The sequence below is a fragment of the Pomacea canaliculata genome, linkage group LG5 (genome assembly GCF_003073045.1).
Source record: "Pomacea canaliculata isolate SZHN2017 linkage group LG5, ASM307304v1, whole genome shotgun sequence".
Taxonomy (NCBI): domain Eukaryota; kingdom Metazoa; phylum Mollusca; class Gastropoda; order Architaenioglossa; family Ampullariidae; genus Pomacea; species Pomacea canaliculata.
Genome location: NC_037594.1, coordinates 9,906,299 through 9,921,498, shown reverse-complemented (window position 1 = coordinate 9,921,498; position 15,200 = coordinate 9,906,299). Strand labels below are relative to the sequence as shown.

Below are 15,200 nucleotides of genomic sequence, written 5' to 3'. Positions count from 1 at the left end.
CTAACAACCAACCAAAAATTTCAACAATGGAAAGAAGAGTGTGGTAGACAGAACCAGCAGGGCAGTAAGATGTAAGACTTCTGTATAGATAGGACTACCACAAGACTTGATGTGTCCGTAACTTGTCAGGACTAGAGTCTGCATCCCTCCACTCACATCTTTCAGCCACCGATTCCCGAGGTCAAGGGGTTAGGCCGAACTGGTAACCCGCAAGAAAGGTCGTTAGTAAGGAAATTGTGCACGAGTAAATTTTATCGTGGGGAGGAGGGAATAAGAAATCGAGAGAGGGAAGATAAAGCTCTGCATTCAGGACTTTAGGCACATTACACTCTTTGTACACAGAGTTGATTATCGGGTTTTTTTTTTAATACTTTAGCATTTATTTTTTTAATTTATCCCTTTCAACAAAATTACTATCATAAAATCCAACTAAAGCAATCAAATAGAGAACATGCTTTTGTATCGCGGGAAAAAATTGGATCAACGATGGTATTTGTTCAAGAGGAACGAGCTGAAAACGCCATGTCGTCGTCGTCGTCGTCGAGAGGGTTCATCCACCGACAATTCGTCAACGTTGAAGACTGACCCCCATAATGGCAGAAAGGCTTCTCTAGGCATCAAGTCTAAGTCTAAGCTGCAACACTGAAGCTCTGATGGCCATGCTTCCAACACCAAACAATCCGTTGAAGAAAGAGAGGGAGAGATAAAAAGCAAAGGAGGGAGAGAAAGGTCCATTGTCCTCGTTGCGTGCTCTGTGACTGTGGCGAGATAGACAGAAGGCTCCAACGCTCGTCAAAAGCGTTGATAAGTCTTCTGTGGTGTCTAATTGACACAGCTCTAGATAACCGTGGTATTCCTAGCATTTGAGATTCCCACCAGCAATTAGAGTTTCTACGTACAACAGGACCTTTCCGACAAAGAATCCCAATCACTGTTCAGAAACCATCCTCAGATAAGTTATTTTCCGTCGATCCATCGCCCACGACACCGCAATGGGTTAATGTCTGTCACGTGATGTTGGCGTAGGTGTACGTTTGTCGAAGTGGTTGCTTAATTACCATATGTGTGTGGCAGTTGACACTCACTCACACCAACGACTCATTCAAGGCGCCAACTGCTGCAATTCAGTTCCCCAGAGACGGATGTGGAAGCCGCAACAGGAGGCTGCACACCAAGTGATAACTGAGCTGGTAAGGGGTTCAGCACTGTGCATGGTGTGTGTGAGCCCTAGCTACTCTCAATTTCATTTCTGTACTTCTTTAATATAAATGACATAACGAGTATAAGTCACAGACTTTGATGATGCCAGGATAGATATTGTAATCAAAAGTATAAAGTACATTTCCACAATTAGCTTGGAATTTAGTTGCGGACTAACAACATGAGGTAGGTTCGTTTCTTGTACTGGAAAGTGGAGATTGGCCAATTTTCAAGCATGGTAACTTAGACGGTGATTTTACTGTCAGTTATTCCTATTTCGTCTGGTGTAGCACTCCTTTCTAGATCGTTGTAATGTTCCTCACCCTACTGCTAGTGCTTCTACAGTTCTACACTCTCGTCACCTTTATTTCAAACCCCGTGATCCCTTTGTCTTGTCTTTATGTGAATCGTATGTTATTAATGAGTTAAAAATAATCATAACTTGAAGGTAACATCGGTGAACATTTTGTTCAAGTTTCAAATGATTGTAAAGTGAGCGCTGTCAAAACTTATGTAGATTTTCGCTTTTTAAATAAACGCTTACTAATGCTTACAATCAAACCAGGGGTAAAGTTCTTTTTAAAAAAAATTAAGTTTAATATAGGAAACTAATTTAATAAATGTGAGTCGGAAAATTTCTTCCGTTGGGAAAGAAAATGAAATTAAACATTGACCTGCACAGACCGTTAAACTCGTTGCGGAATCCGGGTATTGGTGGATTGCCAGGGTTTGTGCCCTGTGAGGTGCCGGCATCTTATATCAGCGATATGTTTCTAGCTGCCATGGGGAATTTTTGTGCTTTCAACCTCTTGTGCACAGGTGATAGAGCGATGTTTCAAGGCTTTTATCTCCCGCAGACAAAGTTGGAAGATGATGCCATCCGGTTACAGCTGGTATTTTTTGGCTTGTCTCTCGTATCTCTTGCTGAGCAGACGGCGCTGAGTTTCCTGTACAGGTGGGTGTGAGGGGTGGATGGGTAAGTAGGTAGGAGTTGGTGTTTTACGCTGTCAGCAACTAAGACTATATCACGGCAAGACAGCCAGTCCTGTAAACAGGTGCTAAATGCACAGAAAAAAAGCGTGCCCGAGACGAGAGCTGAACCCAGGACAGCCAACCCTCAGTGTATTGGTGACAGGCGTTGATCGTTGCCACCGGACCACTCCATCCTGTTCAACGAGAACTCATTCTTTAAGTCCTTCGGCGTTTTGATTCAGCATAAAGCGACATTCATATTATAATGAAAGCAGTAAGTACAGTTTTAGTTTCGGCTCACATGTGAGTTAAACACTCGTTTGCTTTCTTTTCATGCTGTACGAAAGTCATGTTTTGTGTAATATATCACTGCCACCGCTGGAGCCATCACGATGTGGAAGTCTTTAGCAGACAGCTGTGAGAGTCTTTTAAAAACATAGTAACACATTAACATAGTAAGAAATAAAGTGGTGTATTTACTCCACGAGAGCGCTCAGGATGGAGAGAGGTATTTCATTTTTCTTTGCACTATCGGAGGCCACAAACCTCAGACCGTCTGGAGACAATCGTGAAGGTCTCTTGAGAGGAAAGTGTAGCGTAGTTTGTTTTTATCACAACACCACTTTGACAGCTCATTCAGGTTTTTCTTTCATTGTCGGCTGTGCCAAATATGTCAGACCATGTGTTGCTGATCTCAGCCTGTTGCCAGACAAATGCTGCAGGGATACAAGGTTTGAGGGTTCAAAGACCTGCTAATGCTGGATAGATGGTGGTAAGATAATGGCAAAAATTGAGAGACAGGTGGCTGTTAGGGTGGGTAGGCGATGCAAATTCTGTATCAGATAAAATTCTGTTTTAGTCCGCTGTCACAATTCTACAAACTCAAATCGGTTGCACTGGCAAAAACCGGTAAACAACAACCAAAAATACTGTCCTGTAGAGCAGGAGTGAGGAACCTTTTATCTTCCAAGATTAAAATAATCGTGACTGTTTAGTATATATACCTCCTCCTGGTGAAAGAGTTCATGGCATTTATAAAATGTCTACACACATGGTAAACGAATAGACATGTCTGCACATGCAGAAATAAACTCATAAACCCAAACTAGTTTTCGTTATCGAAATCTTTTTGCTTTGTTCATCCTCTAAAAATTGATGAAGAGATAATGTTGGAGACTTGTAGTCCTGAGCTGTACACTAAGATACACATCATTGTTGACGGTCATTTCTGTTATTGTATGAGCCGCGTACCAACAACCGACATACAACCGGAAGTGGTCTACCGTAAGTTCAGGGTGAAGGCCACATGTAGGAACAATTCTCCAAAATCGTGTTTGTAGGCCGTGGGTTGTCTGCGAGAAGCATGTGCCCGTAAGTGTCCTGTCTATCCCATAATAGGCGTCCCTTGTTTGTCCCTCAAAACTTATGTTATGATTATTATTTGTTTAATACACATTTATGTTTCTATGAAAAAGCTGAAAAGATTTATTGAAATATGCAATTGCCTTTGCGGGCCGGATCTACCCTTGCTGTAGAGTGTCAACTTTGATAACATCCCCCACCTCTTGCTGTTGTGGTAGTTCTGCTGTCGTGTTTCGTGCCAGGTATCTCTTCGGGGTGCCTGCGCAATCCACCCCGATACGTGACTTGGCAACGAAACAGTTACTTCTTATCGTGCGAAAGGGGGAGGGTATTGGAAAGTATTCAGCAGATAATGAAAAGGACAATGTAGGTAGCTTTGGGGAAGGGAAAGCCGTGGGTGGAGATACGGTGTTTAATGTCTACTGAGTAATCAGCCCCCGACTGGAGAGCAATGACCTTCGCAGCAGCCGAGCAACATCCGGAGCGTGCAGCGAACAGAGTAGAAGGACTGAGACACAACAACAACATCACACAGCCACGAATACAAAAGGCTCTGTACAAGAAGGAACTGAAACCAACAGAATGTGTCATCAGGAGCTGCATCATTGCGAAGACGTGCAGCATCCCACCTACTCCTGCTCTCTTCTTACAATTCCTACTGATGACGTCATGGATGTTCGTCCGTTGCGTTTCTCTTCCTCGCCTCATCCTGGTCTTCGTTCACTGCTGACGTCGTAGAAAGAAACCGCGAGGATTTCTAGGCAACTGCGCATCAGGAAGCACCATGAATGAAGGAACTGTGTGGTGGAGTAAACGAAAGGAGCAATATGTGCAGGCCCCACAATCCACGCTCGCCGCCATGACTGTCCCTCTGAATTAGGACGAACTGAGGGAAGTGACTCATGTTTAATGAACAAGTGGCATCTCTGGAGGGTCACATATGGTCACAGGGTCAAGCTGCAGAATCCTTCTCGTTAGGGTTAGTTCTTTTGTGACGGTCTTGTGTGTCAATGAGACCTTGCAAAGACAGACTGCCAGCCTTGTTGTGTCAAGTGTCATTGCGGATCCCGCCTGCGACTTGAATGGTTAGAAGGGAAGTGTGATGACGAGTGTTTACTATGTTACGATGGGGCAGTGATGACACTTGTAAAAAGTCAAACCCTCTTCTCTCGGACCTTGGTTTTGGCTCTGAAGGCCATTCAAAGTGCAGCCTGGTATCACCAAGCTCCCTCCATGTCACAGACGGAGGCGGATTGGGAAATTACTTTAGGAATCACGCACCTCCAAGTATTTTCATCCAAGTACTGCTTTATAAAGACACAAAAAACACGAAACCAAACTGAAAATATAAATAAGTTTTTTCCTCTCTCCGTTTTTTTTTTCTTTTTGAGACGAGTTCAGCATCCGACAAGGAGAAGATGAGGGAGGGCGAGGTTAGGCGACAAAAAGTACTCTAACCTCTTCTCTTCCCAGACGTTCATACACACCAGTCACCGAAATAGGAATCCGCAGGCGAATATTCACGAGCTGGAACTATCAACATTCCCTCTCAGATATCAGCCTAATGAGGCGTGACCACGAAAACGCAGGTCGCTCATTTGGGACAGATTTCCCATGTGACTTCCAGTCGTCTGTTAAATCAACAGGAAGTATTTAGGTTGAGCCGCAACATAATAACTAACCAGCCTCCAATCATTTCCTTTTAACGGTCATCTTGTAACCTACATGGTATTCAGTTCTTTCAACTCTTTAAGGAGACTTTACTTGTCACCGATTTTTTTTGCCAGGTCCATTAAGTTAAATGTTTATGTTGGGGTGGCCCTAACCTCACCTAATAACATCCTCAACCCTCAATAATGTCCCGCACACACGTGATGACAGCCGCTCAAAGCCACACCATCAAACCCTCGACAACAGCAAGTGGAGGCGGTGAGTGGTGGGTTCAAGACTCGCATGGTCCCACTAGGGCTGGTGGAGTGACGACGATGAAGTCGCTCGGTCCCCAGGGTGGACCCACATTTCCGCCAGACTGATGATGCTTTTCTTTTCTGCGCCGACTCCATATGCTCCTCGTCGTCCTCTGAAGACTCATCGTCACCAGGTGCACATCCGCGTCGTCTACAAACTTTATCGCCTTCATCAATCATCAGTTTGTGGACCTGACACTCGACTCGCTCCTGACGATTTTATCGGCTTCATCGAACGCCCTTGACATCTGTGGGGAGAGCGCCGGCCTGTAGCGATGATAGAACTGTCTGGAAACACTCGACAGCACGTGACGATGGACTGAGACAGTGTTTTCATGGCAATGTTGAGCACATCTCGTGCTGTTTATAACATTGTTTTTTGTAGTCATGTTTTATAAAAATATAAGAAATATGTACTCGTTCCCACGTTTCACATTGACCACAGGCATTAGAGTGGTGACAAATAGTTGTACTACCCTCATTCGTGCTGTAAAGTATATTTGTGTGTTTGCTTCTAGTTCAAAATCAAATGTGAGTAGATAAAACACTGTCGTCTGCACTTACTGACAAGATCTATATACATATTAGTTGGTAATTTTTAATGTGTGTGCGTTCATACACATACAAACACTCATACAAACACACATCCAAGCCTCAGTTTTATAGTCACACCAACCATGGAAAGTGTAGTCTGCAATGCAATGTTTTCTGTGTAACAATCCAATTTGCTGGGTTGTTTATTGCGGCAAAACTCACTAACTTTGCTGTTTTGTTGCTGGAGACAAAGTGTATTTTTATGTCAAACATCTATTATCAGTAAATGAGTCCACATATTCGTAATTTTCGCCAGTCTGTTTCCCAGTTATTGTACCAGGCCGGTCTCTGGTTCCCCCGCTTTGTATTTATGCCCCTCCGACCAGTCTCCCGAATTATAGTTTGTCAGTTGAGTTGAGAGTCGCTTTCCATCATTTTTTTGGGGAAATTGCATTATTTGCCTGTAGGTTCGGATCATAACAGATAACACAGTCCTTCACTGGGGTGGACGTGCCAGGAAGCGGGATCCTGATCCTGGCTCCCTTTACACACGGAAACTCGTTAGTGTAATGTTTTACAGTTCCTTCTGTGACACCATTAATGGGTAATGTTACAGATGGAATCATGGATATTATTGTGATTAACGTGCGGGTGTCGCGTGCGTTATGTCACTAACCCTGGCTTTACGAAGAAGAGGCCAGAATCATTTTCAAATAACAAGTCGCGGGCTTTTGTGAAACTGTCAAAGTAACAAAACATGTTGACACTAACTTACAGAACAATTTAAAAGTTTTTCTGCTGTGGGACGATGAAAGGCACACGATCGTGACCTAAGGAAAACATGTTCGTTTGTTTGTCTACGGACTAACGGTCCTCCTGGTGCCCAGGCCCCGTATGCAAGAAACACCGTTAGCCAATCGTAGCGATAGAGCCTTTCGGTCCGAAAGCTATCGCAGCGATAGTCTCCCCACTAACGTGGTATGCAGGGACACGCCGATAGAACTCCACTAGCTTTCGGCGCGGTAAGGCAGTTCTATAAATAGCTTCCGGGTAGGCCCGATTTTCATGCGCTACTGCGCATGTATTAGTTTTAAAAGTGGCGTTTACTTTTGTGGGTTACATTACAAAGCATCAACACACACACACCCTGCAGCAGGTATTCAGCAGTGAGATGCAATGCAAACTAAAAATTTTGGGGTTACAGTACAAAGCCTCAACACACACAAACTCTCTCACACAAGGCAAATCCTATGTCAAGAACTAGAAGGTTTGACTGTCACATTACAGTCATGTTAGTCTGCACAATACCTAAGCTAGGATGTTAATTTTGCCTTTTTCAAATTTAAAATATCATTTAAAAAGCAACTAATCATGGCTAAAATCAAATAGACAACAAGCTGAACAAGTTTTATCAGCAGCATAATAACTCATTTATTATGTACCCGTAACACTGGAGTAAGCGACCCACGTCGATTCGACCATTCGATTGCTGCTGCAATGTCATTTGTCAGTTCTAAACCATCGTGTCTTCTAAATTTATATTTCTGGTAAAGTTCTTGGTCGTTGTACCGGTCCAGGGGAGGATTCCTGTCCCGAAAAACACGTTCGCGGCGCAAACAGCGTCGAATACGGTCCCCGAACCTCCAGTCCGCCATCTTGTGCTTTCGGTACGATAGCGAGCTAACGGAGGGGTGAGGCTCCATTAGCCGTAGAGCTACGATAGCCGGCTATCGGCGGTCCCTGCATGCGAATTTTCCCGCGCTATCGTGAAGAAAGGGATATCGTACCTATCGCGGTGCTATCGGTGCTCCCTGCATACGGGGCCTGGCATCTCGCGCTGCTGTTGTGGGTCACATGACCTCATAGTTGCCGAACTTACACCTGCCTACACCTCACGGGGCTGGTCATGCTAAAGATTTGATCTTAAGGCGCTACAAAAGACTTTTTTTTTGGCAGAATTACTTATGAATAAAGAATAAATAAATGAAGGAGAACGACTAACAAAGTAACATAACACAAGGAAGTTAAAGCCCTGGAACAACAGCACAGACCTGAGGTCAGGTGCAGGAGATGACATTCGTCATTGCGACAATAACGTTCGTGTTCACACGCTTGGCCTCGTTACTGAAGCAGCTGGACTTTATCCTCGTTGTTGGTATCATTGTAACAGGGATGACGATCGTGAGTACTATTTTTAGTAGTTGATGAGTCGTTGATTTCTTCAAGCTTAAACACCCACACAGAAATGATGAGTCTTGAAATAAATTTGAAATTCACTTTCTACTTCCACTTTTTGGGGACAGGAAGCGTGAAGGTTATGTGTGGGTGTGTGAGAGAGAGAGAGGGAGGGAGATGGGGTTGGGGGCTTGGGGGGATCCAGAGGGAGACCATAAAGCACAGGGTACCGTGTAGGTAGACGCATTGTTGTGCTACTCTCCCCTCCACTCCCCTCCCCAATCAGTGTTGCAGGATGTGGTCGAAGGAGACTCAAATGTCAGCGGAGAACAAACAAAGTGTAAAAGTAGGCGTTAAGGTAAAGGTAAGTGTAAAGTGTAGGCGACCCCTGTGTTCTCAGAGAACTCGTGCAACAATAACCTGTCAAGTACGACATTTGCTATAAACTATTTATCACAACTGTTGTGCAGATGGAGTTATTATTGGCGATAACAATGGTAACAGTCTTTCTAATACTAGTAGTGTTGTATGACTACCACTACAGGGTGGGCCCCTGACAGGTACCCCGGCTACTGTATCACACGCTCGCGTGAGTCGCCAACTTGCGTTCGTTTGTCAACTCAATGTTCAGGGAAAGTGCAGCCGGAGATAGGCAGACTGAGGTGTTGTGTGTGACACAGTCATAAAACACTTAACAGGCCTGCACTTGCGATAAGGTGACAGACCAGGCTTGTTCTTACATGTAGTTGAATATGTATGTGTGGGACACTAGTTTGTGGAAGCACGCGAGAGACTGAGGTGTCTTGGTGAACACGGAGAAACAACACCAGAGACGTGACTATAGACTATAGACACATCAGATGGGAGAAAGTGAAAATGGTGTCATTCTTTGCCTAGGCAAGGTATGTTACAAAATAGCTTTGCAAAAAAAACAAAAAACAAAAAAAAACAAAAAAAAAAAAAACAACAACAAAAAAACAACCACACTTTGAAGTATTTATATTTTCAATTATTCATTCCAGTCGAGTTGAACTTATTGTCAGAAAACTTCAGAGACAGGACGCATGCCAACATCCGGTGAAGGGCAGGAGGCACTGAGTACCTCCCCCCCCCCCCATGTTAGGTCCGCAAGCAGAACAGTGTCTGGGGGAACCCTGTTGACCCTTCTTGGAATACTTGGTGTAGAGGTTTCCCATTATCGTCCTGGGACCCCCGCAATGGCCCTTTGTATTGCAAAGGAAGTATCTGTGGAGTAACATAAGTGTAGAGAGGTCAGACTACAGCTGAATGTAAGTATGTAAGAACTACATTTCCACTGAATTCACTGACATTGGACTGATTCCGGACATACCATCACCGCCATTTTCATCGGTCAGATTGGCGCTATCTACAGTTTTCAAAAACTGTTTGAGACGATAAGGATTCAGACTTTCCCGCAACACATGAACACACATTGTACTAAAGTGCATAAATTTTACACTTAATTTTCCCGCATTGGCGAGTAGTGTAATTATTGCTTGTCAGGTACAAAAGCGACAGTCACGAGGTGGCTCCAGTGTGAGCAAGTGTGAACATGATAGTCTGCACTGCCGGCGCTTGTATCTCCGGTTCAGTTTTACAAACACTATTAGGACAGTGTGTAATTTCATACTTCACAGAAATCATAGAAGTTTTACTTTCAAAGAAGAAGTAAAGATTTTGCAGGTAATGCACACCGAAGTATTGCCTTCTCCTTCACAACTATGAGCTTGCGACTGTAGTGAAAGGAGAAAAGACAGCAGTTGTCACATGACATTCATTTGCTCACGATGTCCACAGAAGACAGATGGTTCTGGAAGCTTTAGTGCTTACTAATACACATAATTATTGTTTCATAAAGTTCTCATTCTGAGCTCTGAATGTATTAGTTTAACTTGATATTGAGAAGAAAGAAAAAAAAATAATTACATAAAACTAAAGAAAGATAGAAGGAAAAGATAATCCAAATAAAAAGTCAGACGACAAAAAGAAGAGGCGTGAGAAAGAGAAGTGCATGGTGTGAGACTGTATGGTTTGCATTTCTGACCAAAAGTTAGATAAAATAGAGAATATCGTCAATAAATGTTACTTATAATCCTCTCACTGTTATCTACAGTTGTGGAGTACAATGTTTTTCTTGCTCCTTTCTAAGTTTCTGCGATTTTTTCCTTTCACAATCAACCACAGCAGCCCTCCAATCATGTCCTTCATAGAAACCAAAGCTCACGCGAAGGCTGTCGGTTATAAACTCAAACTATTTTACACTTGGTGTGATTTTATACTTACTATCAGACTTACAATTCTTCTCTGTGACGGCTTTGTTGTATTCTATGGCATTTGGAGGAAGGAAACGTTGGAGGGAGAACATATCTTGATTACCCTGGCACCTGAGAGGGTTAGCTTCTGATGTTCAAAGTCTTCAGTTCTCATACTCATATCCGACAGCTGCTTCTGGGCCTGCACCAGAGCCATCTACTCCACAGGAGGAGTCTGTTTAGAAGCGACAGACTTTTTACGTTGTTTTTACGTGATATGGTAATTACATAAATACGGATTTTCAAGAGATCCCGATTTTGTCTGTTTTGATTGTGGAATGTTGAGAACTGAAGAAGATTTTTTACGCAAAACTGGGGACTGGTGTCTTCTACCATCCTCTGACCACTATCACCTCAAGCAAGATAGGTCTTTGTGGAATGCAGGTATCGTTGCATGTGAATGGATACTTTTCCATGGATATTTTCTTTCATACAAATGTATATATAATACTTAACAGTCGTTCTAGACAGACATTGATATTACTCAATTTATTTTCAGATATCTTTGTGAACGGTGACAGACAATAAAATGAACGAAACAAGCGATTATGAAGAGGATCCTCATGCTTACTACGAAAACATTCAAAGACTGTATTATGCCTCCTACATCTGGGTCCTCGCAGCCTTTGGCGTCCCTGGCAACGTGGCCTGCATCTTGACAGTTGCTACAATGACCCTCACCACGGCCACCGTATACGTGGTGCTGTTGGCGGCGGCAGACCTCGCAGCTCTGGTGCTCAAGATAATCTTTCACCAGATGAGTTATCATGAAGTGCCGAACAATACATATTCTGTGTAAAGGGGATGTGGTTGTTCAGGTAGTCAGCTGCTACGCCAATTGGACCCTCGTCCTCATCTGTTTTGAGAGGTTCCTAGCCGTGTGCTATCCATTGAAAAGAAATGCTTACTTCACTACAAAGAAAGCCATTGTCATTGCTGTGCTACTTGGTCTGACCCTGTGTTTGTGTTTTCTGTATGGATTTATTAACATGGACAAGATGGAAGAGGGATACTGTTACTACCCGGAGCACACCCATGAGTTCGTCACAACCTACTGGTACTGGATAACAGCCTCCATTTACTTTTTTCTGCCCTTCGCCCTGCTCTCTATCTTCACCGGCCTCATCATTGTCAGTCTCAGGCGGCAGAGAAAGACGCGTGAAGCCATGAGGGCGACAATCCAGTCCACATCAAGGAAGACAAGTCAAGCGAGAGTTGAAACAACTATCTGTATCATGATGGTGTGCGCCGCTATTGTCTTTCTGATAGTCACATTGCCCACCTGCATATATCACCTCATTGCACCATGGGGGATACTAAAATACGACACCCCTCAACAGTATTTTGCATCGGTAATGTTCCAATATCTTGCCATAGGTTTATCAGAAGCCAACCACGCTGTCAATTTTTACATTTATTTTCTGTCTGCCAAGAAGTTCAGGTCTCGTTTCAAGGATTTGATAAAGAAATGTTTTTGCTTCAGAGAGAGAAGAGCATCTCTCAATAGTTTCACATCTACTACACAGAACTCCTTGATACAAAAGACCAATGAAATGGAAGCAACTGTGTAGCAATTAAACAGAAAGACCTAGCCTAAACTTTAGGCTGCGACAACTTTAATAATTGCTACCCACTTTATATCACTGGAAAAGAAATAAAGAAAGGAAATATAAACACAAATGGACAACATTGCTTGTAAATAGAAAGTAACATAGGCAAGGAGAAGTATGCACACAGCACTGGACCAATACTGAGCTCAAAAAGATATTTTATGTTGGAGCTTTAGTGTGATTGGGTGAGATAATAATCATGTTTATGGTTACAGACATGTGCACAGACGGTTGGTGAGGTAGTAGATAATTATTTCTTTTCTATCTGTATCTTTATTTTTCATTTTAGTAAGTAAGGGTTGTCAATGGAGAGAGTATGCTTGATGCATACTTATGTACTTATTTACTCTCACTAAAATTTATATTTGATCAAGTTCAATATTTTAAGAATGATGAGGATTACAGGCAGCAAATAGTAATTAGATATTTCGACTAAGTCAATGAAGATAAACCGGACGATGCAAGGTACCAAATCTGGTTTTACTTATGATGTATATAAATACATTTTAAATACAAAACATTATGCATACTATGTTGTCCAATCTTACATTTGTAAAAGAAACTAATCTGTTAAATTAGCATTCCTATTACATCATCTGCTCTAGAACCGATTCCTGAAAGGAATTTAATAAACAAATGAGCTTTTTGTTATGTTGTAAGCTACTTTCATTCGTGGGTTAAGGTTTATAGAGGGGAGGCCACTGGAAAGTAGCCGCCTCCTATAACAAGGACCAGAGGTTTCTCTGAAGTGCCCTACCAATGTATAAATATTATTTTGAATGTTATGATATTCTTTTCTTCCCCATATATATATCTTTATACATCTAATAGACATTGTACTTTACATTGCCATATATCTGCATCAATGTGTACTTGGAACAAGTGAGCATGGCTTTTGTTAGTGAGTCTGTATATGTGTACATGTCAGCATAATGCTAAGTTTGTTTGTTTGTTATTACTTGTACAATAGTCTTCTTTGTAATTCGCCAAAAAGTGTGTTTATATCTGTACTGAGTAAAGTCTTTATCATTTTTGTGTAGCTTTGTTAATGCTTGTATTTCCAGTAATACCTGCAGACAGGTCAAGCAGTTCATTTTTCAGGTAACCTCGCTGAACGCGGGTAATCCAGGTACTCTTAATCCACCACACAAAGATTTGAAGAGTCCTTCTAAAACAATTCTGTTGGCCAGTTGACAACATTGAAAAACAGATTAAAGATTCTGGTTTGTTACTAGTCTTTGTGGGCTAACTCAAATAGTTGACACTTGAGTGACACATTATTTCTCTTCTCATTCCTACCCCGGGTACCAGCCGCTGGAGAGACACAAGTCCACCCAGCATCAGCAAACACTCGGTAGCGGGGGATACATTAGAATTAGAGAATCACAACAATGGACTGCAATCGCTCCATTATCACTGGATCATCACATCATAAACAGTGTTTCCTGTCCAGATGAAGCGGACACTAGAAGCATGGAAGTACACGTTGCAGGAAATCAATTAGAACATTATTATTTTATGTGTAAGTTAGCCCACCACGTGTGGTAAATGTTATCAGTAAGACAATATTTTTTACAAAAACAACATTCATATAGTAATTAAGTGCAGTTAAATGAATGAAGTCATTGTAAAAGACAGACTCATTACAGGCTTTCATATAAACTCTGATACATATTAGAGTCGCTGAAGAAGGGAAGTCAAGAACCTTAAATCTGGCTTGTCCATTTGATAAATAGATTTAGTTCAGTCTGGCTAAATCAGGAAGACCCATGAAATGGAAGATGCAGGCTGTGATTTTGCTTAAAAAGAAGATGATTGGCACCTAAGGTATAAGACCACAGAAAGGATAACGGTAAATGGTAATGTGACTAGTGCTCAATACCAAGCCACTACTTACTAATACAATATGGTGAGAAGTGGACACAAGTAAGTTTAGAGATTGAGTCGTACAATAAACCAGAAAAGTAAAACTGAATGAGCAAAGCCAAAAACCAAAGAAATAAAAAAAAAAAAATAAAAACCAAACTGCATACCAGGTAAATTAAAAATAAAAAAAAACCCACGCCACCTCCAAATAAAATGTTAAAAAATACTAGAACATATCGGGTTGCGTGTTGTTCAGGTGTATAGCAGGATGAACAAGTGTATGATCTGGTGTTGGAGGATACTGGAACATATTAGTTACTCTTTGTTCAGTGGACAGCAGCGTGAGCGAGTGTCTCAGTGTCTGTCAACAGTCGAACACACAAAGTGGACCTTTGTTCCAAAATACAGCCACGCGAGTCATAGAATGAAGTATATCCGCGTGAAGCTTCGTTTGAAGGTATAAAAAAGTGACTAAACATTACCGAACACAAAAATAAAATAACATTAAAACATAAATGATAATTCACACTTTAATAAGGGTTGGTGTGTATAAGCAAATGCCCGAAAATGTCTGCTAATTCATCCAGACACACACTCACACAAAGACAGCTTTCATCTATCACCATAGCAACAACTGTCCTCCTATGGACGGCTTGAGTAGCTTAGTCACACATGCTCAGACCCTACCATGTCGGTCATTCATTTCCAGACTTCGGGACACAGTAGCCCTTGAGTTTTAATCCCCTTCGGATTTCAATCCCTAAAGTTCAAAATCACCTGATGTTCAAATAGACATGGAGAAGAAAGAATGAACAAACGGAAGAATAAAATACAAGATATATATATACACAATACCTTCAGAAGATGAGAAAAGAGAAATGAGTTGCATGAGGGAAAAGAAGTTTGTCTAATAAAACCAAACGTACGTGTCTATGGCAATGTGGTGTCTCGTTGTTTGATTCGCGAAGAGAGTATCTTTTCTAGGGTTTAATTCAGGTCCTTCTGATTAGATGACTGAACCACATAAACCGCAACTCCCTCACAGAAATATTTAGCAATAAAGATATAAGATTCTACTATTAAATACTGTCCGCTCTGAACACAATATAAAAAAATTAAAAGGAAGAAATAAAAATAATAACCAAATGCAAATTTGGAAATACGACATTTTCTCTTCCCTA

The 15,200-nt window shown here is 41.9% G+C and overlaps 1 long non-coding RNA gene across 1 annotated transcript; it reads left to right on the top strand.

The window, feature by feature from the left end:
• Positions 1-1,037: 1,037 nt before the first annotated feature.
• LOC112564544 lies at positions 1,038-13,188 on the top strand. Its single transcript, XR_003099239.1, has 2 exons — positions 1,038-1,190; positions 11,043-13,188. It is a non-coding gene; the product is annotated as an uncharacterized LOC112564544 (long non-coding RNA).
• Positions 13,189-15,200: the final 2,012 nt, after the last annotated feature.